Below are 27,000 nucleotides of genomic sequence, written 5' to 3'. Positions count from 1 at the left end.
GCCACTGGATTAGGGAAACTAAAATAGGAGCATTTTTGGTATGAAAACCAACGACATAGTCCTTTTCAGGCAGCTGACTGCTTAAAGATTTCTGGCCATGAACACTACTTCATGAACCTTTTGAGGCTTCAAAGAGGAGTGGAGCCATGTTACTACATTCCCACCAATATTAAACACTCTGAAGGGGAACTCCTGGTTCCCTTGAAAGCAGCTCTATGGACAAAGTTTGCTCTGGCTGTGATGTCTCATTGCCCTTTGCTGCCTAAAGAAACTCCCTAAACTCTCAGCTCTTATTCACTCAAATACAATGAAAAGTAAACTAATCTATCATGACTGTTGATGAAGTTATTATCCAAAAGTAAGTGATCTCATCTGTGAGTCTGGCCTGGAAGGTGCTCTCTATGTCCTCACTAACATAATTAATTTTGAACCTTGCATCCATAGTCGTGGCTGCGTCCAGTAGCTCCTGTGTGTTTGGATCACTGTACTTTTCATGAAGGTGATCCAGGATCCTTGATTTGAGTGATCACGTGAGATCAGAGTCATCTGTCTTCACCACCAGTACTGATGTGTAGAAGAGGTGGAAAACTGGCTTCACAAAGGAGGTGCTAACACACTGCTCTCCTGAGAGGCCCCCTATGAAGTCTGTCAGTGGGCTGAGTGTCTTGTTGATTGCCTCCAGGACTTCAATGTCCTGCCATATAGGAATCAAGCGGCGAGCGTTCTGATCAGAGGTGAGAATACATGAAATAGCAGTTTGCTGCTCATGTATCCTCTGGACCATAGCTTGTTTTGATTACCCTCACTCAGGTTTAAGCTTGTTTTCAGGTTGCTTGAGCTCCTACAGTCAATTTTTGGATCTTTCATTGTGTAGGGAAAAAAATATTTTGTCATATAATTTGTTGTATAATATCTATAATATAATAGTCATAATATAGTAGCACAAATATAGTAGTTTGCCAAATAGTTAAAAAAGAAAAGATAATGACAAACATTGATGCCTCGTCCAGTTATGGACTTTCACAGTGTTGGATCCATCATATACAACCTGGTTCAAATCTGGTCAAACTGATCATGATGCATTTCTCACTTTCTGCCTCAACTGCTGTTCAACAGTGAGTATATAGTCAAGGTAGTTCAACATTTGAAAAATAGTTGTGGGAGGGCATTAAATACTTGTCTAGTGTGTCATTTTTTCAAAAATTCCTCTGTTTTCCACAGTGTTGGAGCTATATCTCTCACTTGGTGGTGTGTGATAGCCTCTGTAATGTTCTTGTGCCTAAGTTAGTCAATCACATATGGAAATGCACTGTATAAAGTTTCCATTATGGATGTTTGTGTGGTTGAGTGGAAATTTTCTTAACCTTCGTGGCTTCATCACAATGTATTTTGTGGTGATGTTTCAAGTGGTTGTACAAATTCGTCATATTCCTCTGGGGAATTGCAACTCCTGCAAAAGACTGTTTGCACAGTGCTTTTGACTGTCGTCGTCTTCTTTCAATTCCAAAAAAAATCCACACAGGCAAATGTAATGTAGGAGCACAACATTACTGTTTGAAGTGAGGTTGGAATAATGTATTTCCTTCTCCTCACCAGCAGGGTCTTCAAGTCTGACTCCTTTTGTTTTTGTTTTCTAAGCTTCTTTCACCATGTCGCACACGTTATATTTGTTTTCAAATCTGCCCCCTCTTCCTGCGTACAGCGTCACATGGTGTGACACTGTCTTGTCATTTGTTGATACAGCTTAGGGAGAAATTGGGGGCACTTGGGAGTGTTACGCAACGGATCTCCCTGCTGATGCAAACACGGCGGAATTGGAAAAATGAGATCGCACAGGGGCATGAATTGAGATCGTGATTTAAAAAGGATTAATCGTGCAGCCGTACTATAGTGTTCAGGGTCTTGAGGAGATAGTACAAGTGAGTTACCAACAGTGTAGCTCACCGACAGTCACTTACTTGAAAGCAAGTGTCGGCTACTTAAAAGTAGAAGGTCAGCTTCAATAACTTCAATAACTACGGCTCTCAGTATGTTTTTAGTCAGTCGCAATGGTTTTAGCCAGAAAAACTGTGGTTCTTTTGCTCCACCCATTGTGGTTTAACTCAAAGATTAAATCTGCCCCCAGAAACCAATGTAGGCTGTAAAGAAAAGTCCATTGTGCTATTTCTGAGTGAAGCAGCGTATAAAGCTCTTTGTAACTAGACAAACACACACAAGACTCTCACACGCACAGATACACAAACAAACAATTAAGGACATATGAATCTACACTATTTAGTATCAATGTGCATAATATGGGTTTTATGTTATTTACAGGGAATTAAATTTAAGTGGGAACACATCAAAATGAGCCTGAGGAAAAGTTGACAACCTCCACTGTGAGCCCCTGCGTCCCAGAGGAGCACTTCATACATTAATACTCGACCCCTGCAGGAAATTGGGGCTTTCCCTCCTGTATCTCAGTAAAACATATTCCACTGCAACAAAGGCTATGGAAAGTAGCCCGCTTTTTTTATATTAATAATGAGGTTAAGACTGACGCTCATAGATTAGCCCACAACGTCTGGCTGCATGGTTGCACAAAGACGAGAAGTTGACCCCCTTCTCTTCCTGACTGTGAAGTGGCAGAGAGGAAAAGAGAAAGTTTTAGATCATACAGTTACGCCTGCTGCTGAAATAACTCTGCAATCTCTGTTTGGGAGTGTTTGACCACTGCTTGAAGCCTTTCATGATTTTCATAATTTTAATTAAAGTAAAATAGAAATAATCAACAACATAATGTATAGCAATTTGCATTCATACTACTATGACTTAGAATGGCAGAAGCGGGATGTTTATTCATTACTTTTAACTATGTATTTTGACGTATCTGCCTGTTTTGTCACGCAGTCTCAGACAATGACAAATATGTGGATACATTTGATTTTAAACAAACTACCATTTCAGTTTTGTTATGTTTGTTGTTGTTTTTTCAAATAAAGTGAGTATGTAAGTTTCTGTTCTTTCCATCTATGATCATCGTTCATTATTCCATAAACTATACAACACAACAGTGACTTCCTCTGGTACACAGGAAGTGATACATTTATGTGTTTTGTTTGGAGTAAATAAAATAATAAATATGTTTTCAGCATTAGCAGCTAAAGCCACAATCACTGACAGACGAGAGCAAAGGCCCCAAAAATAGAAAGTCAAATGTCATCAACAGAAAATCCAAAGAAAGAAGGAAAGATATCACAGTTCTGACCACAGTGACTGATAAATTGTCTCCAGTGCAGTGCAAAATAAAGAAAAAAAGAAAAATGAAATGAAAAATACACGCAGTTATCCTCATGTGACACTTTAAGTAACTAAAAAGTAAGTACCTAACTTTATTAGTGATAAGTTTTTGAAGCTGAACACTATGATGACTAAGAGGACTAAGTTGTACTGAGGGTCACTATCAAAAACTAAACCACCTGCTACTGGATCAGTGAATTTGGATTAGCTATAGGGGTCTGTTCTCTTTTCATTCGGTAAATCTTCTGTCTGAATAGCGTCACGCTGCCTTTACTCAGGCCACATTGACACTTCTCTGTGCCACTTCAATACTCATGGCTCATTTGCTAACAGGGACAGATTTTATTGTTTCCAAAGGCCACTTTTCAAAAGTGGTGACATGCTCAATACAACGTAATTCAACTTGAACGTGAACTTATCATTCCAAAAGCATCAGTGGATGGGAAAGGTTAAAGAGTTTATCTGCTTGTAGATTAAATTAAACAGCAATGATTTTGGTTATGACAAAATCTTAATCTAGACTCCTGTGTTTTCTTGATAGCGGAGCATGTGCTGGTTATGTGATTGCCTCCCCTGCCTATCCTATTTACTTTAGACTGAAGGGACCAAATCTCCAGCTTCTCCTCCTGGTTGCCACACAGTAATTCCTGTAGAGAAATCAAGGACCTTGAAGCGTGTTAATGCTCACATATTGAAGTCTTACAGCATGGTTAAGATACAGTACCTATGAGGGAGCACAGATAAGAAGGTGTGGACAGTGATGCGAAGTTTCTGTGCAGCATGTTTGTGTAATATTGCATCTAAACACTTCAAAGGTGGTGTGACTCATCTCTGGACTTTGCACCTGACTTGTGCTTAGCCAATCAGTAATGTACATATTTATCCCAGAATCAACTCTGGATTAGGAGCTTTCTAGAGAGCAGTTTAGAGGAGATTTCTGCATGAGGTCTTGAATGTTTCGGGTTAAAATGCAGCTGAATAATATTTTACAGGGCAGATATTCTTGTGAAGTTATTCATGTCTGTTGTTTACATTATTTTTTAGAGGAGTCGTAACCTAAGGCTAGCATAAGCAGATGTTTTGGCAATGGCTCATGTAAATGCATACCTTTTGTGCCTTAGTTGTACTTTCCAGGTATGACATAGTGATCACTACTGCTCTGCATGTAAGAAAAACTATTATACTGTAAAAGTGCATTTTAGTTTTCTAAAACACCATCTTTACAATGTGGTCACTCTCAAATGAAGAAATCTTTGTAAAATCAGGAAACTACTTAACAAAGAAAAAGAAAAGAGTGAATAATTGAAGTATAAAGTGCAAGGCTCTTTACAAAAAGCATTAAAACAAGCAGTTTTAAATATGTAAATAAGGACTACAAAATATATTAAATAATAAGATTAAAGTTGGAATTAAAAACAATACATAAAGCATGGAAATAAGAGCAATGTTTCAGCCTATTTTATGCCTCTCTGGCCATACACGAGTGCATCTGATGGCAAAAAGCACACTGACCTCTAGTCTTGATCAGTGGCTCATAAGAGATTTATGCCTCATTTACACTGGCATGGTGCAGCACACTTTAGCGGTGCAATGGCATGCCAGGCTATGACTGTGGAATGAATAAATGCAATGACCCATGATATTGTGAGCCTGATGGGAGCAAGACCAAGCACAGGAAAGCTTTTAATTCAGAATACCTGTAGCTACTGCGGCATTTTTTTTTTACCTGCGGCTGCCTCGGTCTATTCAGTACATCGGTTTTAAATAATGACAAGTAACCACAGTGAAGTGGTTAGATGAAGACCTGCAGGAGATATGCTCTAACTGCAGTTTAGTTAAATGTTAAGTGTCCAACAAAACATCAAGGGAAGCAGCGCTACTTGATTTCTTGACCAGTATCACTCTGGTTTGTTCACATGAAAATAAAGCACATACTCCATCCCATTAGATAATGTTATAAAAAAACAGCCACTGTTGTTGTACGCTTCAATATTTTAATTTAGCTCTCGGCAAGAATGCATATAAGTGTGTCTCCTAAGATGTCAAGCTGTTCCTTTAATGGGCTAAACGCTGGCCTTTACACAGAGCTGGTTGATGCTGATACTTTGTTTCAAAAAATAAACTGTATCCACATTTCTCTGTGTCCCATTTTGAACCACAAAGGGAAGTGGAGTACATTATAATAAATCTCATGGAAAAGTTAATTATAATATATACAAACGTATACACATTCTGGAGCTGTAACTGTGTTGTTGCAGCCTTAGTTCTTTGACTTTAAAACTACTTACTGCTACTGATTGGTCAGACAGACATTACACCATGATTTATGAGGCTTTAAATCAAGCCAAGTCATGTTTAATTCATTGGCTGTCAGGCTAACTTGGGGTTTTAGCTTTTTAGATTTGTTCATGTTTGTCTTCCTTAAAGAGTAAGTCCACCCCCAAATTCCTAGAGGGTGGTGTATGTCGCTACCCATACATCGCTCATTGTATGGATTAGCTTAGAACTACAGGTCTCCAACCATGGTTTAGAGCTATAGCCACTGAGCATAAAACATGTTTAACTGTTGACAAAATGACTAGTATTATTTTATTCACGTACGACAAGTAATAAATCTAAGTTTACTACTCAAAAAAGTTTTTGGGGTGTAGTTATTGTCTTAAAAATTTATATTTAGGCAGCACAGGTGTAGTGGGACCTCTTATAAAAGCTATGATAAATTTCAATAATATACACAAGCACTCAAACTCATCGTCATCATCAGACCCATGATCTCAGTTAGGATCTCTCTCTCAAGTATTATTGCTATAATAAAGCAACATCTTCCCTTTTTTCTTCCTTTCACAAATCCACAGCTGCATGTATATATTGGCTGGGGGATACGAGAGAATGGAATTTCTCCTTTGATTTATATGACGGACCTGCTTTTGACCCAGTCCTACTGCTGGAAGCTTGCCATCACCCCATTCAGTTATCAGTGAGCACTTGAAAGTGACCAGACAACGTTTTACGCCACGTTTGGGTCATTCTGGGCAAGTTGGGCATTTAAGGAGTGGAGTGTCCTGTCAGGTGCATGAGTAAATATGTCATGCATGCATGTTCTTACAGCTTCATTTATTATGTTGGGCTAGAATAGCCATAGAGCCGAATTTATAAAAAAAGAGAATGAAAAACTGCTTCCAGTAAAATAGTTCTTGTAAGTTTATCAAGTCCAAGTAGAGTTCCTACTGTGCATGTTGCAAGTTGAGTTGCACTATGTTTGATACAACAGTAAGGCAAGTTGATGGCGACTCACAGAAAGTGAAGAGTACAGTTTCTCCTTTTTCTTTTATCTCCAGAAGAGATGTGTTAAAACCTTCCAATGAGCACTTGTAAAATGTCTGTTGGTAAGCTGTGTAGTAGTTGGATAAGCAGAGAGGAAATCTAGAAATAAATAAAGTGGATTATGTCCTCTGAAAGCTCCATCTTTGCCCTACAGCCGACTGGGTACCTCTCCTGTCTGCATGATAATGCTTTTGTCAAGGCTTGTGACCCAGTTGGTACAAAGCGGGAAATTACGTCATTTGCAAATATGCTTTTATTCCATGATAGTGTATAATTGTACAAATGAAATGAGATTATCTCTCTAGTCCTCCACAAACAGCCATGCAGCTTTATAGGGGGGGATTGGAAAAGACTGATAATTTGCCAAAAAAACCCGTGGCGTGGAAGCATGTACTCAACCTTGGGCCCAGGTTATTTTAAGGAAAGCCAATCTTTGATCAGCCAAGCTGAAATGGCTAAGATAAGTGGGAGCTACATCTCGCGGCAGGACCGCGCACCAGTCTGATATTGCTATTTCCTCCCTGATTTCTCAAGAGCGGTAAATAGCTGCTGCCCCCACCACTCCCCCCACTGCACCTCCACCCCTCCCCCTTATCTACTCCCCACTTTCTTCTGGAGATCTCTGTCACTTTAATCCACAGAGTCTGCCGCTGGTTAACAAGGAAATCCTGTGTCAATTATCACCAACCACTTCCTGCTGGGAGAGCAGCGGGGAATCAAAGGGGCCTGAGAGTCTTTCACACCAGAGAGGAGCAGTAGGCCTAATTAAATGGCCCTTGTGTCCCGCTGGCTGCCGGTGGCCGGGTGACAGATAGCCCAGCCCAACGATAACCTCCTTCAGCTGATGATTGTTTTGATAAGGGAGCTAGTGGTGCCCTAAGGTTGGCAGATTGTGATCCAGGAGTCCAAATTAACTCACGTCGAGGACGTTGAGGTTTATAGAGAAGAATGATGGATAAATTCTTTCAAATGTATGTAATCATAATGTAATGTGGGTTTAAGAGATGTAATTCTGTGGAAATGAGATCCAAGCTGTTGAAGCTTTACAGTACAAAATGCATTTTTAGAAAGTCACCACAAGCTTTCACAAAAAATCCAGTCTCCTAAACTGTTATAAGTCAGAAAAAAGTCATTAAAATTCAGGTTTCATAAATCTGGGAATGTGAACCCACGATGCATCATTTGCACACTAGTGGGTGAGGCGTACATATTAAGATTTGATATGCCATATTTTATCTCAATTCTCAAAACCCTGCGTTTGGGGAAAAGGGAGGTTATTTGAAGCCCAAATATGCAACGCTCAAAATGACAATTCCCACACCACTTTCAGGTGGAGGTCTGTGAAAGCACAACTTGAGGTTCAAACTGCTTTTTACAGTATCAACTTTAAGCATCATATGGGGTCAGCAAATCATCAGCCTGCTTGCCTTGTAGTTGTCATTTCACTCTTAACTGTCACTTACAGGTATCTTGTGTTGCCTGCATAATGTCAGATTAGGCTATCACCCATAGTCGCTGCCAAAAGTAGCTCTTTCTGTTCATTAAAAAAAGTTAGCTTCTAAAAACTCACCAGAATTATCATTTCAAATACCGCCTGTGTGAAATATGTTTCCCAGGGATTGGCTATGGGTTGTGCATGATTGATAGAATGGGCAATTTAAGGGTCCGAAGGAAGTGAATGTGAATAAATGTGTGCATACATACATACTTTGTAGAATATTTAACATTTTAACGGGCTAAATAAAGTGCTGCAATTTTACATTGCAACCTAATATTAAGAACAACCTGCAGCTGGATGAAGTTCATCAAAATGTCCTCCCCCAGTCTCCACTCCTGTTGGAGACAGCTTCAACCCCCAGTGCCTTGTCCACCTTTAAATTTTCATATGGAGGAAAGGGGCTGCAGAAAAACCAATTTACTAACAGAGCGACATCATCTGTTTGGCCGTTTATCTCTGACACACCACCCCTCAGTCCAGTGTTGACAGTACATGATATTCCATTAATCTGCCTAATGAAAATTTAACCAGTGTTATAAACAAATAATTGGCCATTATCCTCTCAAAGATCCCGAATAAATTACTTGGGCGTTTTTCATGGCTTCTGAAAGAAGAAGAAGCCGGCCCCTCCTGATTGATGTTGGAATAAATGCGGGGCCGGCTCCGACGCTGCGAGTGGGTCTCGGCTAAGCCTGTGATTGACTTAATGAGAGTCTTTGGGGTGAGTAAATGTTCCAAATTGCTCAGTCATTAGCTTTTGCTCGGCTGTCTGAAGATACCCCCGGATCTGCAGCGCGGGTCTCTCCTCTTGTACCATTCCGCCTGCAATTACATTTTCATTTAGAGCAAACCTCTGAAGTCCGATAGGCAGGCCCCTTTTCATTATGCTGGCCTCCTTTTTCTTTTTTATCTAAATGGTGTGAAATGTCTCTTCATTTAGACCAATTAAAGTTGAAAAAGACTGCGCTGTAATGAATTATCATACAAATTATTTACTTAATGCCACAATCTCTCTCCCTCTCTCCCTCTCCTCCTCTCTCATCCTCCTCTCTCTGACACCAGGGATGCACAGAGTGCAGGCAGACGGGGAATACGGTGTGAGAGAAGACGTGGTGGGAGTCCACAATGGATCTACTTTGAAATGGAAACTTCCTTCAAAATGATACACATTTTGCTGAGGTTATGTCTCTCTTTGGCATTTATCTACGTCGTGCATGAACCGAGTTCTGCATATGGACAGCCTTGACTCATGGAGGAGGATAGGGAACCCAACATCCGAACAAAGGGAATAGTATGTCGTCAATATAGCTCATTTCAGATATTTCATTTCAGGAGATGTCTAAGCTCTTCTTAATTAAGGACAAGCTTATGGTTTCAAATTAACTCATTTAATTGAGGGGACCAGTCCTTGTCTGCAAGACGGTGTGGAGAATGTCTCCAGTCTCCTTCCGGAGGCTGTTGGCTGACACATAAACACTGGGAGAGTTCACAACTATCACAGCAGCCCCATCCATACCTCTGGGACCGCCTCTCTCTCTCTTGCTCCTCAATGAGACGCACACTGCCAAAGACTCCCTCCATTAGCTTTTCACCAGCAGAACAGCTATTCAGCGCATATTCTCCAGCCATTATTCGTGTTAGCAGCCAATGCACCATATTAGGGTTGTTTTTCACCAGCCGACATAATGGGGAGAGGAATGAAACGGTATATTTTCTCTCACTGTTTTGTTTTTTTTTTTTTGTTTTTTTTTTTAAAAAGCCAGTCAATTCACAGCCTGATCATGCTGGGCAAAGCTGGTGGAGCTGAAGTGACTCGTCACCATGGAGACGGCAGCTTCTACTTCATGCCAGAGCAGTTCTGCTAAAGCCCCAAGATGAGGGGGCAGCAGGAAGGGGCTGTTAGTTTGTCCCCAGCCCAGCCACCCCTTCCCTCCTAAAAATGAGGGGGACTGGCCTGACCTTAGATGGAAGCCAGATTTGTCACCGGAGGCCATATTTAAAAAACCTCAAGCTGGTGAAATGAAAAGTCCCAGCCTGGATAAATTACTTTAACGTACCACAAAGAAGTACGAAATCTATGGGGAAAAATAAACTCAAGAGGGGTCAGTTTCAGAGGAGGTGTCAAAGTGTTGTTAAACTCACTGGGCAATAATCTTAAGTACTCCATGATTTGCGCTAATTGGTATGAAATCACCCACAGTGCTTAAGTGCAGCTACCGCTTCGGTTTGCTGCATCTGCTCTATGTCAGGGCCGATTCTTTTTGACAGCCTGGAAATACAAATACAAAATTGCCATATGGATCGCCCACCTTTGAGCTTAAGTCACAGGTACAAAGAGGGAATGGATTTTCACCAGAAAATCTTCTCTATTGCTTTTTGCTTTCTTATCAGCAGTGAAGAATACAAGTGCTATTTGCTGTCATTATCAATGAACACATAAAAGCCGCAGATATTCTCATGTGCAAAGGAAGCTATTCTAAACATTATGACATGAAATGATTTTAACAGAATGACAGGATTGCTGTTTGGCAACTTACTGAAGATAAGCATTTAAAGTATAGAGGTGACATGATGTCACAGTTTTTCCAGATATGTTCATGTTACAAAGAAATATTTTGCCTTTCTTCGAGAGACAAGTGATTATGTCAGTAATGAATGACTGCTGTGAGAGGATACTGTAGGAAATTCAATGTCAAAACCGGCTTACTTAGATCTGTCATGGGATAGTGAGTGTCCCATAGCTACGTATGGCTAGACAAGGCTATTTGCTCTCTCAAACATTAAGCTGCCTCTGTAATCATACCCAAGTACTCATTATGTGTGGCATGCACCCTAATGCATGCTAATGGCTGCTTATTAACCTCATACTTTCATTAACAGAGGTAACTCATTTTGAAGCACCATATAAACGATGTAGAAGTCATTTATAATTGTTGATGACAATTAAAGGAAGGTTGCGCTAATATGAATCTCTGCAAAGGCATTAAAGTAAAAATCCCCCTGTTGGAGATTTGAAACCAGTTTAATTCCCCGTCTGTCTCACGTGTCTTAAGTGTTGTATTGCTTGTGGCTCCAGTTTATACGAACATAAAATCAGGACAGGTTAATCCTAAGTGCTTATGTAAGTAGTTGTGTCTTCAGTCTCACTGCAACTCATTGAACAAACGTGACTTCAAGCGAGTGAAATAGCCACCTGTCATGAAATGTTGGAGTCTCAGAGCAGTGTCATGAGTTGTGTTAAGCTGTTAGGTGACATGAGAGGAAATTCTTTATAATGCTGCAGGCTAACATTACCTCCCTGTTACTTTAACACAAAAGGGGTTGTTTCTTCTATATTAATAACCAAGCCTCACCTAAAAAATTAATTTGAAACTATGCATACACTCCTGAATAAGAGAGGGTAAAACTATTAATTAAAAGTGGAACAGGTTCTTATTTTAGTGGAAAGTGGAAAAATTATGAGCCTTTGTTAAGGAAGGCCCAGGAGCAAAGCTTTCATTAGCCTACATGCATGGCAAAAGCAATTCATCAACTGTAATTTTGCCTCAATGGGCAAAAAAGAGGGATCAACCTCAGCATGCTATTTATGGAGATTTACGGAAGTCTGGGAAATGCTAATGTGATTAACATTTATCTACAACATGTTTCGAAATGGCCCTCGTGTCCACATTTTGCCTTTAAGATTAAGTTATTGCACTTGCTCGAGAAAAAAGAAAAAAAAATATAGAGTGATACAGAATCTGCTTTGCAGTGCAAGAGCACACAATGATGATTTTTTTTTTTTTTTTTTTTTTTTTTTTTTTGGAGAATTCTCTGTCACATTAGTGGAGGATTTCTTTCCCCCCCAATCCCCTCCCCTCTCTCTAAATATCTCTCTTTATGTGTGTCTGTCCCCAGATGAAGGCGCGGCGAGCAGAGCAGCGCTTTTGTCCTACCGGAGTGTCTCTCTCGAAAATGTGAACTGTTCCACGGATTAGCTGAGCAGAGATTTATTTAATGCATCCTCATAGAGTATTGTTGAAATCTATTTTGGGATACGGAGCTTGCCAAGCTCTAAGCCTGGTAATATATGCCTGCTACAGTTTAAGAGAGAGGGTTCACAGACCCTCTTTATGTTGGGATCATATGGATCATACAGAGTCGTTGAATATGAAAATATTGAGGGCTGGTAGCAAATTTATTGTTTTCACACAGGGCCCACAAAAGGCTTGTTTCCATGCCCTCCCTTCTGTCTCTTGTTTGTATGGCCTGTTTAAATATTTGATGTCCTAGAGAATGATTGTGATATTCACCAGATAAGATACTGCACATGCATATGCCATGAGAGGCCCCTATTTAAGATACCGGCTTAAGGTTTCTGAGAGGCCAACAAAGCCATGGATGGAAAAGACTTCAGTGCATTTGCATTTAAGCTGTGGATTTAGGAACAGCTAGAGCAGAATGAATACTAATAATGTATCTAATTTAAAATGCTAAGTATTTACCTTAGAGTTTATTCAACCATAAAACCTTATAAATAAAAGCAAAAGAAGCGTTTTTATTCAATATCTATAATAGTGTGTTTACAGCAAATGATAGTCTATGTAAATTTCATGAGCATTCACTATGAAATATAATAAAAATGTAATCATCATAGTTTTTCACTTCTAAATAAAACCCAACCAGCGTTGGACCATTGATAAGTTTCAACTTGCTGATATCAGCAAAGTCACAAAAACCAAACCACCAATCCCTCAACCCAGACTCCCAACTACACTTCCCAGCATGCCCCGGGGGGATAAGGTTTGGACCGCTTCTCCTCACAGTGAAACGGGTAGCAATGTGACAGAGAGTGACACAAAAGAGGAAAGCCAGGGGGTGTGCAGGAGTGGGGGAGAGGGAGCCGGACAAAAGAGAAGACATGGGCTTTGCACGGAGGACATGATAAAGCCAGGAGCATTATCGTCAGTGTGAAAGACGGGGGCCATACTTCAAACGGGATTTTCTCTTCATGACAGGATACTCCGCTGACGCAGAGCAAATAGCTCTCTGTAGCAGTATATAGCTTCAGGGTTTCTAGGCTTCTTTGTAAATTCAACAAACTACAATGCAATGATAGGATCTTATACAGAGAAACCACAATGCTCAGTAGCAAAATTTATAGATAAGTAAATATAATCATAGTGAAGAAACTGGGAAAATTAAAAATGCAAGCATTTAAAAAAATATTTTATTGTATTTTATTGTATTTTATAATTGAAAAAAAAGTGGTCCGCTTGAATAAATAAATGAGACTCACTTAAACAAATTACAAAAAAGCAATGCTGGCAACTGAGGCATTACTTTAGCTGCTATAGTGAAGGCATTAAGCTTTACAAATATGACTCTTGCAAGGAAGCCACGGGGTTCAATCAATTAGTCTGTGATTATTATTACTTCTGTTGTTATTACTAGTCCCAGCAGCCAGGCTGTTATGGTAACCCTAGACGTGGTCCATAGTACTAATCCTTGCCCCTTCCCTAACCTTAACCTTTACTCTCTTAATCAACATCATATTCTGAGCAAGTGGGCAAAATATTTACATGTTATCTCTCGCAGCGTTCAGTGAGAATTTGCCTTCACTCTGGGAATTCTCAAGCTCAAGTTGTTTGCGTGCTTGCACGTGCTCTTGACGTGCGTGCAAGAGAGTGTGTGTGTGTGTGCGTGTACAGTAGGAGCATGTGCGAGTGTGTGCGTGTGTGTGTGTGCGCTGTGCATGTGTTATTCTGTCCGGGCTCCATTGTTGGTTTTTCATCTTTTGTCTGAGTTGAAAGTCACAAGGACATTAGGGTCCCAATAAATTAGAGGAAGAAAGGCTCCCATTGTAGATGGGCTGTCGTGGGTGGTGTAGTTCTGTCTTTATGTAGCTCTGTCTTGCACATTATGGTGTTACTGACAAATTAGAGTTTAGGTTTGGTCTTAGAAGTTGTGGTAAAATACAAGATATTTTGAGTTAATAAAGACAAAAAGACAGTAGTGCAGCAACCACAGCTAGACAAGTTTATATTCCAGACTGGTGGAAAAGCTCTTCTTTCATTTTTGTTCAATATTCAACCCATCTGTCCTCAATTCTGAAAATGACTATTGAGAAGTTTGATCCAACAGCAAATATAAACTGGACAGCAAGATAAAGGAAAAGCACGAAAACATCGAAGCAAGCAAACACCACAGTGAGACAAAGATATTTCCTATGCAAAGCTCACACACAATGTCATGTGTGATAGCGACGAATCCCGTCCAAGTCACACGCAGGGGGGTTGGTGGGGAGACAGAAACGAGGTCGGCCGCCTGCATCTTCCAATGATTCCCCCTCTTAGCTTTGATTCCGCTGATCCAGTATCTCGCCATATAGCAAGGGACACAAAGCAGATTTCAGCTTTGGGCTAATCTCATTAAGAAACTCTAACCACCCCTATGAGTAGTGAGGGGAAAAAAGCAACTCATTCTGCAGTATGCCAGAGCCAAGGCTCAGGGAGGCAGGTGTAATGTTACATAATTAGCCTCTAAACGGTAAAAAGGAGATTATTGCAAATGGCCTACTAGCCAGCACATGCAGTGGACCTGGTCCCTGAAGACTCACCAGTCTAGTGAAGCTGAAAACATCCCTGGGGAATTGATGTGTGAAAAAGGAAAAACAGGTTATTTGCAGTAAGTGTGTGGTAGAGGGTGGTCAAGAGCCTCTGTAATTTGGTCCACTTTAATGAATGAACATGAGTTTTATTAGGGTGTAAGTAGGGGAGATTTAAACTAAATAATCAGTAGACAGTTTAGGTTAATAGTGAATGAACTAGTCAGTGCTACAGAAATACAGCACTGTGGGTTCCTGAATTGACATGTAGCATTCCTAAATCTTTCTTCTCTCCCTCTTAATAAGTGGAAATGTTACTTTTAAATACATAAAAACTGCATGAGGGGAATTTAGTGAGGCCCAAGTTTGTGCTCCTGCTGAGATGTCCTGTCAACCACCAGCAGGGGCTCAACCGCTGACTCCAGCACAGAAATGGCTAACAGAAGAATTGATGGAGTTGGTCTGATCCAGGGAGCCCACACCTAGTCACTCATAACCTCAAGACTGGATTACCATGTCAGATTGTTGCCATATGTGGCACGGCGCACCACTCTGGCAATGACAGTGATCAACTACTGCCGATCACCAAAACCATCCAACAAACATTACTGTCAGAGTTCAAACACTGCACGGACTCAAACACAGGATTTCTGCATCATGTAGAAGTACAATAGCCCATATTGTCCAACAAACATGCTAATTAGAGAAACAGAGTCAAAGTCTCTTCGGGCAGAACCAGTTAGGACAAAGAAAGAATGGCGGCATTCCTTTGTTGCCTCTTCAGACACACTGAAGCATCGGCTCGTTGTTACATAAAGTTGTATAACAAATGAGCCTGGGCTCTTTGAACTGGCTGACCACACAAGCCTGGAAGAGTCACTAGGAGCCCAACATGTGGCAGCAATAAGATGGCCCCGCCCTCTGCAAGACATGTGGGAGACACTGCATTCCAGTGGAGCTCATTAAAGATAAAAAACAAATCCAACCAACACTGCCCCAGTCTCAAAGGAGGACCATGAAATATATAGAACAGGCCACAGCAAATGACGCCTGCTGTTACTGCTGTTTATCAATTGATTCATTATTTTTACTTTACTATTTCCCCATCTCCATTGTCTATTCCACATTAGAAAAAGGGGAGAAATCCTTAAAAATCTTGTAATTCTTAATTACATTCGCTCATCATCTCTGTAACTTCAATGAGTCAGTGTGACTGACAGCTGAAATTTCAGACAGTGACATTTACGATGGCTTTTATAAAGTGTACAGATGTGGTTTAGTATTTAAACCTGTCATTGAATTTGGCTTATTTATAATGCTGTTTGTTCCACCAGTCTGCCCAGTTAAGCTCTGTGTTGTCTGTTTAACTTGGCTATAAACAGACTGTTGCTGACTGTTTGAACTCCTCCTCATACATTCATATGAGAAAAGGGCATATGGTAGGTTTTTTTTTTTACTGTTATTGTAAAATGTGACATGATATTCAGTTTGTGTACATGACTTCACAACATCAGGCAGTGCATTATGAGGATCACAAAGTGTATTCACTTAAGATTGATAAAAACTCAATAAAATCAAATGCCCACCGGGGAGGCAGTTTTCTCGCTGTAGCAGACATCTGGCATGATTATTTTCAGCTCTTCAGCTAATCCTCTCTAAATGTAAACTGAAGAAAAATGTGCCAAATGGCTTTAGAGCAAGACTGAATTTTGGACTTGTGGAAGATTTAAATGAGTTTTATAGAAATGTTAGAGGCATTATTGGAAAACACAGTGAGACAATTGTAATTAGTTTTCAGCCTGTCACATTTATAATCATTATCCCACTTTTTAGACATGCCAATTTTTGACTCCTGTTAACCACTGCAGCTGTGGAGAAGCCACATAACATACAGCAGGTTTTTTTCATGTTTTGATGTGCTTTCATCTGTGTTGCTGGGCGTTAGATGTTTGATATGTAGCGTTGTGACTGGAAACGCTTGAGTCGTGTGCATGCCATTCAGAGGTGGCCCAATAAGAGCTAATCTACTTGTCAGGGTTGACTGCCAAGCATATCAGCCCACACACTTCACAATATGACTTTATTCATACTGTAGATCTGGGACATTAACTGTCTCTGCCCACCAGAACACAACACTTACGCCCACCGTTCCCAATGTAAGAAACCTACATTATAAGCCTGTGCAAGTGATAAAAAACTGATCCACATTCTTTACACCTCACATCTACAACCCCCTTCACCTTAAGACTATAACCTGAAGCCTGTTGAGATGCATACCTTCATTTTAACAGCACTGGTTTTGTTTTATGTGAGGAATTTAGAGCAGTTCTGTGCATTTTGATATTCCTATTCAATGAACCTGAGGAAAACTGCCAGCAGGATGTTTGAATGATGATCTATGCTACAGTGATTCAGTTCTTATGCAGGAACATTTAAAATAAAAAGGCCTCAAGGGCTAAGAAGTTTACAGCAGCTGTATTATTAGGGACTTCTCAGATGGATACCACCATTGTCAGTACAAAATATTTAAATAGATAAATGCTTTGTGATCAAATTAAAGATGCAAGAGCAAAATATTTTTCAGAGCTCATCACCTCCAAACAGCACAAGCTTAGGTTCTGGATCCTTTAGTCAACCCCTGGTTCTCCTGATGTCCCTATCACTGCAAATGCAGACTGTGAAAGGTTTTTAACCTTTTTCATAGACAAGATTGAGGACGTTTGATCGAAAACAGTTAACAGTTCTTTATTTTCGGGATGTGTTCCCGATTATTTTAAGACTGCCAGTATCCAGTCACTTCTCAAAAACCTGGTTGTGATCCTTCTGACCATAGCAACTATAGGCCAATTCCTAAAGAAAATTGTCTCAAAACAATTGTCTTGATCGGTAGTAATATTTTTGAGGAATTTCAATCAGGTTTCTAACAGCAACACGGCACAGAGATTGCCCTTGTAAGAGTTATCATTGATATCTTGATGAAGGCTGATGCAAGTGAAAGCTTGGTGCTGGCTCTGCTTGGTCTTAGTGCCATATTTTGACACAGTGGGTCATAGCATTATTATTGAAAGGTTGAGACCATGGGTTGGTATCTCCGGGACTGCCCTCCAGTGGTTCCAGTCATACTTTTCTAACAGAAAATTTGTTTTGTCTGTTGATGGCTTTACTTCCTCTCAAGCATTGTCTATGTATGGGGTGCCGCAGGGCTCCATTCTAGGTCCAATTTTATTTTCTCTTTATTTACTCCCTTTGGGCCACATTATCAAACAGCATGATATTCAATTTCATTGCTACACAAATGATACTCAGCTGTACTTGTCCTGCAAACCATCTGAATCAGATAAGCTATCTTCCCTGCATAATTGCCAAGCTGCGGTTAAGGATTGGATGGCAGAAAATTTTCTTCAGCTTAACTCCTCCAAAACGGAAATCCTTATTATAGGGCCTGAGCAAACTTATGGCCAAGTCCTGCCTGCTCTTGGCTCAACATGTTGTACCCGCTGCTAAGAATCTTGGAGTTGTTAAAAGGCTAGCTCAGTCGTGTTTTTCCATTTGAGAAAGGTTTCTAGAATTAGATCTTTTATTACTTTTAATGATCTTCAAAGAGTGATTCATGCTTTTATCACTTCTCGTCTGAATTATTGTAATGCCGTGTTTACATGCCTTGGCCAAAACATGATTGCACGGCTTCAGGGTCCAAAACGCAGCCGCCAGATTTTTAACCAAATCACAAAAGCATGATCATGATGATCATCTCCCCTATTTTAGCTTCCCTTCGCTGGCTGCCTGTCCATTTTTAGAACTGATTTTAAAATTTTAGTCTTGACTTTTAAGGCCCTGAGCAGTATGGCACCGAGCTACCTGGCTGAGCTCCTAAATCATAACTCACCAGCCTTTAGCTCGAGATCCTCTGATAAGGCCCTGTTAGCTATTCCTCAGTCAAGGCTGAAGACGAGGGTGACAGGGATTTTGCTGTTAGGGCTCCAACCCTTTGGAACAGCTTACCTGAGAAACTTAAGACTAGAAAATTCACTGCATTCTTTTAAATCATCTCTTAAAACTTACTTCTACCATGTTTTTTTTCTTAATTATTTTATGTTACTTTTATGTGTTATTTTTATCCATTATTTTATCTTTACTTTTAACTGTTTTATTTGTTGACAATGATTTTTTAAAATTGTTTTCCTGCTTTCTTTTATTTGTCCTTGTTTGTGAAGCAGTTTGTAATGGTAGTATTCAAAGGTGCTATATGTGTAAAGTTAATTATTATTATAAATTGGTCAAACTCAAAATTAATTTCACAACTCTGTTGTGAAATATGTGGTGATAACATCCAAACAGATGACCTGCAATCATCTTAAATAGAAAAATTGCATCTTGCTCCTGACTTGAAAGCAAGAGATCCATTTGATCAGGCTTATTGTACTATAATAAAAGTGGCTGGCATGATTTATTGAACTTGAATAATGGTGCCTCATGGGCATTTCATAAATCTCTAATAGGGCAGTGACCTCAGTCGCTGGCACTTCATAAATCTATATCAACAAAATTAGAACTTCAAAAAACACATAATATAGCAAATGTGTCTAATATGTTTGCTTCAATTAAAGAAATTGAGTACAGGTCAAATAGGCAAGGTTCACATATACATTAAGAGTAACCCGCTGAGCAATTATTTAGAAAGTAATAACTCCTTGATAAAGAAGAAAGGACACACAGACATCTGCAGCTGATTAAAGCCTCACAAATTTACAATGAGACGGAAGAGGGATGTCAAGTTTTCACACTAATTTAATGCAGGGACTTCTTAACCCAACTATTATGAGAAGGAATCTTTTGCATAACATATTGCAATGATAATTTTAACTCTACACCATAAAGCAGGAAAGCTGTCACAGAAAGGACTGCTGCCAGATGGAAAAAATATCACTCCGGACTGTATTGTAGCGAGACAAAATGAAAATAAAAACGTATCCAAAGTTCACAATAGCAAAGCTATTCAAATAAACCAATAAATAAATGAGTGTACAAATGTGTAAGCCTCAGGGCAAAGAGAGGATCTTGCTGCCAAGTCACAATCTCAATCTCAGTTGGTAGTACACCACAAGGGGCAGTGTGCAGTACATGACAAATGAGGGCTGCAGTGCTGTTACACATTTGATTCACTGCAGGGGTGGGCTCACAGGAGTCACTTAAGGTTATCAAGTGTTTGTGGCTCCATTTTCCCATTACTACATGTGTTGTAGGATAATACAAAAAAGAGTAAAACAAGTCATAAAGTAAAATGTGCATGTATCATTTAACACTGTTATGATTAAACACATCTGGTCTTTAATGTGATATATAAATTGCCATGTTTTTTGTGTTAAAGGAGTGTTTTTAATGCAGAATGTTTACAGCATGGTGCGTCATGTGTATCTTAAAATGTTTCTAACCTAAGTTGCTGTTGATCTCTGGCCTGAACTGTTAATATGATGTTCCACAGGCAATATACTGCACTAATATTAGCAAGAAACCTGAGCAATAGTCCATTAATTCCAAAATGGCAATTAATTTTCAATATGCCATTAAAATGGGCTGAGAGGAATGCTGAATATTTTATATGACCAATTAATGGCTTCTTAGTGGATGGATTTTATTTGAATTAACAGACCGTCTTGCTCTCCTTTTTAATTTCCCAGATTAGATTGTTTCAAAGGAAAGGAAATAAGGTTTTGCAGGTACTGACAAAGACAGTGTGTGTAGGCGCATGTGTGTATTAAATGTGTATGTATATATATTTTTAATATTTTAAATACAAACGTTTAATTCCTTGTGTTATTTAAAATTAATACATTTGGCTACAGATACAGTATATTATTTTACTCAATTATATTTGTTTACTTTTTTTTTGCTTTTTTTACAACAATAAATTACAATATAGTTTCAAAATATATCACACTGATGGTTTAATATATTTAAACCATCAGTGTGAAACTCAAGTCATTTATATAGTGAACTTTAAAAAAAAAAACATCATAAAATCAGGCACTGATTAAAAAACACTTTTCAAATTTAAATGGAACAAATTTTTTTCACATGATGGTTGCAGTAGATTTCAGTATGATTTTTTCTGTATCATGTAGAAGAAGTGAAAGCAATTACAATGAATGATTTAATTTATCCTTTATATCTCTTTAGATTATCTATAATTTTAATGATTTAACTGCAAAGGAATAATTCATTTTTGATGAAACCTACACAAAGCTGTATCTACTACTATAACCTACTTACACAGACGGTTGTATTGTTTGGTCATGTACAGTTTTACAGTTATAAGAGTGGGGGATGTACTGCTTTTCATTTGCTTTCACAGGCAAAAACCTGCCAGCTGACCCACTGAGGGGGCTGTAGGTTGAAGAGACGGCGAGGTGGAAGGTGGGGGGGCTGCGAGGATGTGGAACTTGAGAGCACAACCTGAATCACTTTCAATCTGTGTACTAAATTGATGGCGATGAAAATAAGCCTCCATGACACAAAAAAACACTTGTTTGCAGATTAATGTCTTGAATGGAGGCTTGTGAGTGCGCTCTTTGTCGCTAGCCTCACATTGTGCCTCGGCCCTCACCTGAGACTAATGCTCAAAAGACCCTTAAACCAAACTGGGCTGAGTAGCACAAATGGGACAAATGAAATGATAGTTTACTTCACTTCCTTTATATACTGTAGATATTTAGTAATAAACAAGTAACAAACATGCAAACACAGCAACACAGTTTGCGTTTTTTTTTTCCACAATGTCACATTTAGGCTCTAATATTCTCCGGGAGAATGAATATATTTGTTGACTAACAGCATGGATAAAACCCTTAAATATTCAGAATTTTTAATCTGGTTTAATATTTCCACCCGTTTTATGCAAATTACAGTCTATTAGCATAATCTCATTTGAGAATACATCCTTTTAAAGTAAAAGATTATAACCTATTTTTTAAACACATATAAATCAAATGTTACATTGAAATGGTAATGTTTTAAAGTCTGTGCTCTGCAGAAAAGAGGTGCATTTACATATATACTTTTTTTTTTTCATTAGTGGCTCAACACTACATGAAAAGATACAAAACGGAGCTAAAACCTCCATGAGGGAAAACATCCAACAGCTTAAATGTCTTGGCAAACATGAAACATCCATTTAAAGAGCTACAATAAACAACTTCAAATATTCTCTTTGTGCTATTTTGCCCAACATATATGTATATATATATCTCGTCTAACCTGCTTTTTACAATATCACTTTTTCATTTACCAATACTGTACTTGACGAGTAGAGTTTAATTTTCATGGAGAGGAGAGGAGAGGAGAAGGTAGGACATTACCTCCAGGCATTTAAGTGGAAACAGGGTCTGTAAAAGCTTCAGCGAGATATTGAGGTGGATAAAGATGTAAGAAAGGGCCATTATGCTGCTGAGATGGTGGTGGAGGGGGGCTCTATCTCTCTCCATTCCCTCCTCCTTCCCTCTTTACGTCTGCCTTGAACTTGTAAGGAGTTCAGCAGGTCTGAGCCTACAGTCCAGACAGGCCTCTGGAATGCAAGTGCGGCCACTCAAGCCCGTCTGACCTGCCACCATACCAGCTCCATTTCACTGGGCTAACTTACCTATTCATTTACAATGGGACTTCAACTTTATCTTCCCTTGTAACACAACATTAACTGCCAAAGAGCTGGAAATGCATTATCAGCCCGCCCCAAAGCTTGGATTGCTTCTCTCATAAATAAGATCATTATACGAGTGGTAATCCCATTAAATAGATCATTTTGCAAATATCTAAATCCAATTAATAAAGTGTTTTCAGAGGGGGTGCAGCAAACACTGCCTTTTAGAGAGCTGACATGCTGTGACTCCACTTCTTTGTTCCTCACTCCCTTAGTAGCAAGGGTGATATTAATAAATACAACCCCGAGCCTGAATCACTCACTAAAAGAAAAAGTGGGATTCAGTTTGGCTTTTTCTGGTGAAGTAAAAATTCAGCGAAAAGTCTGTGTTTATCAATTAAAAAAAAGATTAAATTATTCAAAGTTCATTTTGCTGTGGATTTGGAGAATTTTCCTGCAAAAATAAGTTCTTTCTTTACCTTTCACTCTGGCATGCATTGCACTTACTTGCATAATGTGCTTATAGGATGTCCTTATGCTGTAATCCTATAAAAATCCCTAGCTGGACTGGGCCACATGAGCTAAAAGCATTTAAATGATTACCAGATGGTTTAACAAATTAGCCATTTATGGAATTAATCCAAACTAGAGTCCTAAATCATTACCACAACTCATCAGTGGAAGTGCCCTCTAAGTGCCCTTTAACTTTTGGATGTGTGCTCCTGCATTGACCGTGTCACTTTCTCTGGACCAGTAGCCAGAATATCAGAGAGACAGAAAACTGTTGTACTAATTAATTGCCATTGCATAAACTAACCATCTGTGAGCAAAAGAGGCATTATGATCCTAAAGTAGATGCCCCTCAAGTGCTTGTGTTTGTTCCACTAAACTAATAAAGTGCATAATCCGATAAAGGATGATATCCTTTGATTGCGCCTGAAGTGGTTGTTTTACCTTTGTGGAAAGTGCGTCTGGCATGGTAAGAATGTTTTCGTATCTTTTCATGGTTTTTAATTGCCAGCTGAAGCTGTTAGGAAAACACTGCTGTGGTTAAATGAATTAGAAAACAGTGCCCCTGGGTGATGTTAACACGTTGCACTCTCTCAGCCGAAGCGTATGTAAGGCAGCTGCCAGTAAATGATCTACGGTATGTCATTTATAAGGCTGTTTATGGTACAAAGTGAAGGAGACCACAGCTCTAATTATGGGGTTTGAATGTGTCTTTCACTATCTAGACGATTCCTTTATCTTGGAGGTTAATTTTAATAACTTTGAGATGATTTAAGTCACATTGGCAACGGTTACTTTTGCACTTCAAACCGTCAAAGGAATCACATAACCCAAACATATGTCTGTGTCTATACATGATACTATTAAGAGTGAAAAGCTTTTTTTAAAATTCTGGGAAGCTCCATGTGTTCAGAGCAGAGAGGCGGCAGCTTGTAGCATTGCATCAGACCGCAACTCAACATCCTAATGACAGCATCATTAGAAGTATCATTTCAGTAATTATTCCCCTCATCTGAAGGCAAGCCTACAAAGAGTGGTTGGTGAAAAACCAAGGCGGACTTTGAGACCCATCTCCCCCTCTTCCAGTCTGCTTTTCCCTGTCTAATCTGTCTTTTTCTAATGAAGAGAAGGAAAGCGAGAACAGTGGAAAGAAAGAGATGTCAAGATTGAGGTCGACCGCCCCCCTCGCAGGGTCAAACTCGAGGGGTTAATACCTGGTGTCCGACACTGCACATAAACTCCGCTGAGCTCATCACACTAATTAAACAGACACACATCCTCTCTGAGCTCCGATGGCCAATCGCTGCCAGCTAAAAAAGCAGTCCATTCATGGAGGTTGGCAGGGTGTGCGTGTGGGGTGGGCTAGGGAAATGCTACCTGCCCTTCCTCAGTTTGATTAATGTGAAGAACAATGGCGCTCTTGTGGCCCGACAGCCTCACTCCACTTGGTTCTGGTTCACCGCTCGAGGAGAGGGGACTGCATGTTCCAAACTCGTACCGCCAGACGAACCACCACCTAGCCTAACAACTTCTCGACGACTGCTGTCTCCTCAAAACGCCCATCTCCTCTTCCTAAGGCTAGTCAGGCCGAAAACAGTCCAAACACTTGATTATTCCCTCGATTCATCGATTTCGTCAGAATGTCAGAGAATAGTGAAAAATAACCATCACCGTTTCCTAAAGCAGAAGGTCTTCAAATTGCTTTTTTTTCCCCGCATAACAGTCTAAAACCCAGATATTTAATTTCATATAAAACAAAGAAAAGCAGCAAATCCTCACATTTGATTTCAGCTCTAATGCTGATAAATAACTACTCAAGTTATTTTTCTATTTATTCTAAAGAAACTGTTATTTACTAAAAACACATCACCTACTTTGTGCCCAAATAATTTCCCTGCAAAGACCTAATCCACATTGTTCCTTGAAGCTGATTCATGATTTCATTATAGTAGTTGTGTCAGAGAGCTACAAAGCAGACATTTATTTATATGAAAATGTCATGGATTATTGCTTTAATGTCTCATTTGTTTGTCTTTCCACAGACTTAACAACCCTTAAGTGGATGCATCGCTTGCATGTAAAGGGAAGTCAAGCCTTTTATTTTCTTGTTTCCTTGATGTATCAGACTACTGTTTTGTGGATGCCTAATCTAAGTTTTATCAAACACGTCTGACCATCTCTCTTTCTTTCTGTTGGCGTGAAGAGTCACAGACAGCCGGCAATTACCTCCAAGGGATAAAGGCATCAACGTCATTCCTCTGAGGGACTGACAGCATAATGTTATGTGTGTCAAAACTTGGGCGACGTAATTAATTGCAGCACTCGTTGAACTCACAAAGACTTGTAGAGCTTTACCAACACTTTGCCAATACTCACTGCCTCAGCTATATCAAAACAGGGAGACAAATTGAGCCACCTGCACAAGTCTCCAAAGCTTGACAACTCATCTCACTTGCAAATTGCAAGTATTTTACCCCCCTACAAAGGAGTCCGTGGAGGCTAGCTAGCTCCTCACCAGCCAAGGCTTGATAGGTCTTCATGCAGCTATGTGACACTTTGAAAACAGTGGAGACATTCCATAATGTTGGAGGCTGGAAAAAGAACATGCAAAGTCCTAATGATGATAGTCCATATGGCCAACAGCACAGTGTCGGTCACATACCCTGAGCTGTTTGGAGAAGTGTTTCATAATTATTTGCAGTGAACTTATATTTGAAAAACAAACCTTGTTGGCTCGAAGCCATGCCGTGAGGATCATGAAGTCAGGGATGTTAGTTTTCTGTAACATAAGGTTTATATAAGACCTGATTTTTTAAAGTAAAGCTTTGCTGGCTGAGGACAAGTTTATATGTATATAAAGCATTGTATTAATCGGTAAAAAAAGGTCAAGTGGAAAAGTATTTTTAGTGTGAAGGTAAAGCAGGGTATAAAGCACTGAGACACTGCACACAGTTCATATAGAAATGGTTGTGGATTACAAGGAACTGTGCTGATAGAGCTGAAGAAAGAAAAGGAGAGAGAGAAGGAATGATGACTGAAGCCAGGGAAAAAGATATTTGAATTCCCTTCATTAAAACTTATTACTTTTTATTTTATGGTATTGTAATCCTCTCTATGAGCTATTTTATAATAGCATAAACCATTATTTATCTCAGATTAATTAGATTAAAGACCTTTTAAGTCTCGTCTGGTGCAGAACGCCCATGGAGCTTCTCTTCTCACAACAAAGAAACACCAATAGATCTTTACTGCTGATCATTTTTTTGTAGATTAGAGGATTGTTATTAATTGGTCAATTGGCTAATTGTTCTTTTTCTTAATTAGTCACCGCAGAGGAATAACTGGCTTTGTTCAGTGACCCTCATTTACAGTAATGTGCTTGTCACACAAGTTTTATTAGAGGATTCACACACACTAAAAGACATGCAAGCCAAAATCTAAATTATTGGGCAGAAATATAGGATTGTGTATTCGGAAATCATGGATCATGGCATTGATGCACAGCAAAAATCTTATCGCCTGTGGCAAAATGAGGGTAGCAGACTGAACACTAGACAAAAACATACCGTAACACTTATGTTTTTCATTTTATGTTAGCACACAAGCTGTGAGAACACATTATATTTGCAGAACAATATCTACTGTGGTATCTTCAGAATGAAGAAAGGTTGCGCATGTTTACATTCACGCCTGGGAGCTGCCTGGTAATAACATATTTTCAAATTGCTTGGTATGGATCATACAGAAAATAAAGGGTAGAAAACTAGTGTCAGTGTTGGGAAAGCTACTGGAACTACAACAAGGCTACTCAAGAGATTGCTGTTTTTCCCCCCTCAAAATTGCACTTAATAACACATACATCTGTCATACAAAAACACTCACTGCTAAGGAAAGCTCTAATCATCCGAAATCAAGTCAAACCATCTGTGTGTGTGCACGCAGGGTGTGCAGTCCTTTTAAATTAAGCCCAATTTAAAGGCCCAATATGTAACTTTTCTGCATTAAAATGTCTAAAATCAACCAGACATATGTTATATATTTTGTTGACTTGTGTACTTACACTATACCAAACATTTCCGACAATGTTCAAACCGAGAGAAATCTGTAATTTTAATTAAGGTAACGATCCATTCCCTTTGTGCATGTATCAGCAAAGTGGTTGTCTACCAG

General features: G+C 39.4%; 1 protein-coding gene across 5 annotated transcripts in view; it reads right to left on the bottom strand.

The window, feature by feature from the left end:
• LOC121911611 (rab11 family-interacting protein 2) overlaps window positions 1-27,000 on the bottom strand; it is a 108,922-nt gene that overhangs the window by 57,731 nt on the left and 24,191 nt on the right. The window lies entirely within an intron of this gene.

This window comes from Thunnus maccoyii, chromosome 14 (genome assembly GCF_910596095.1).
Source record: "Thunnus maccoyii chromosome 14, fThuMac1.1, whole genome shotgun sequence".
NCBI classification, from domain to species: Eukaryota; Metazoa; Chordata; class Actinopteri; order Scombriformes; family Scombridae; genus Thunnus; species Thunnus maccoyii.
The sequence above is the reverse complement of the archived record's forward strand: the minus strand, read 5'-3'. Positions and strand labels throughout refer to the sequence as shown.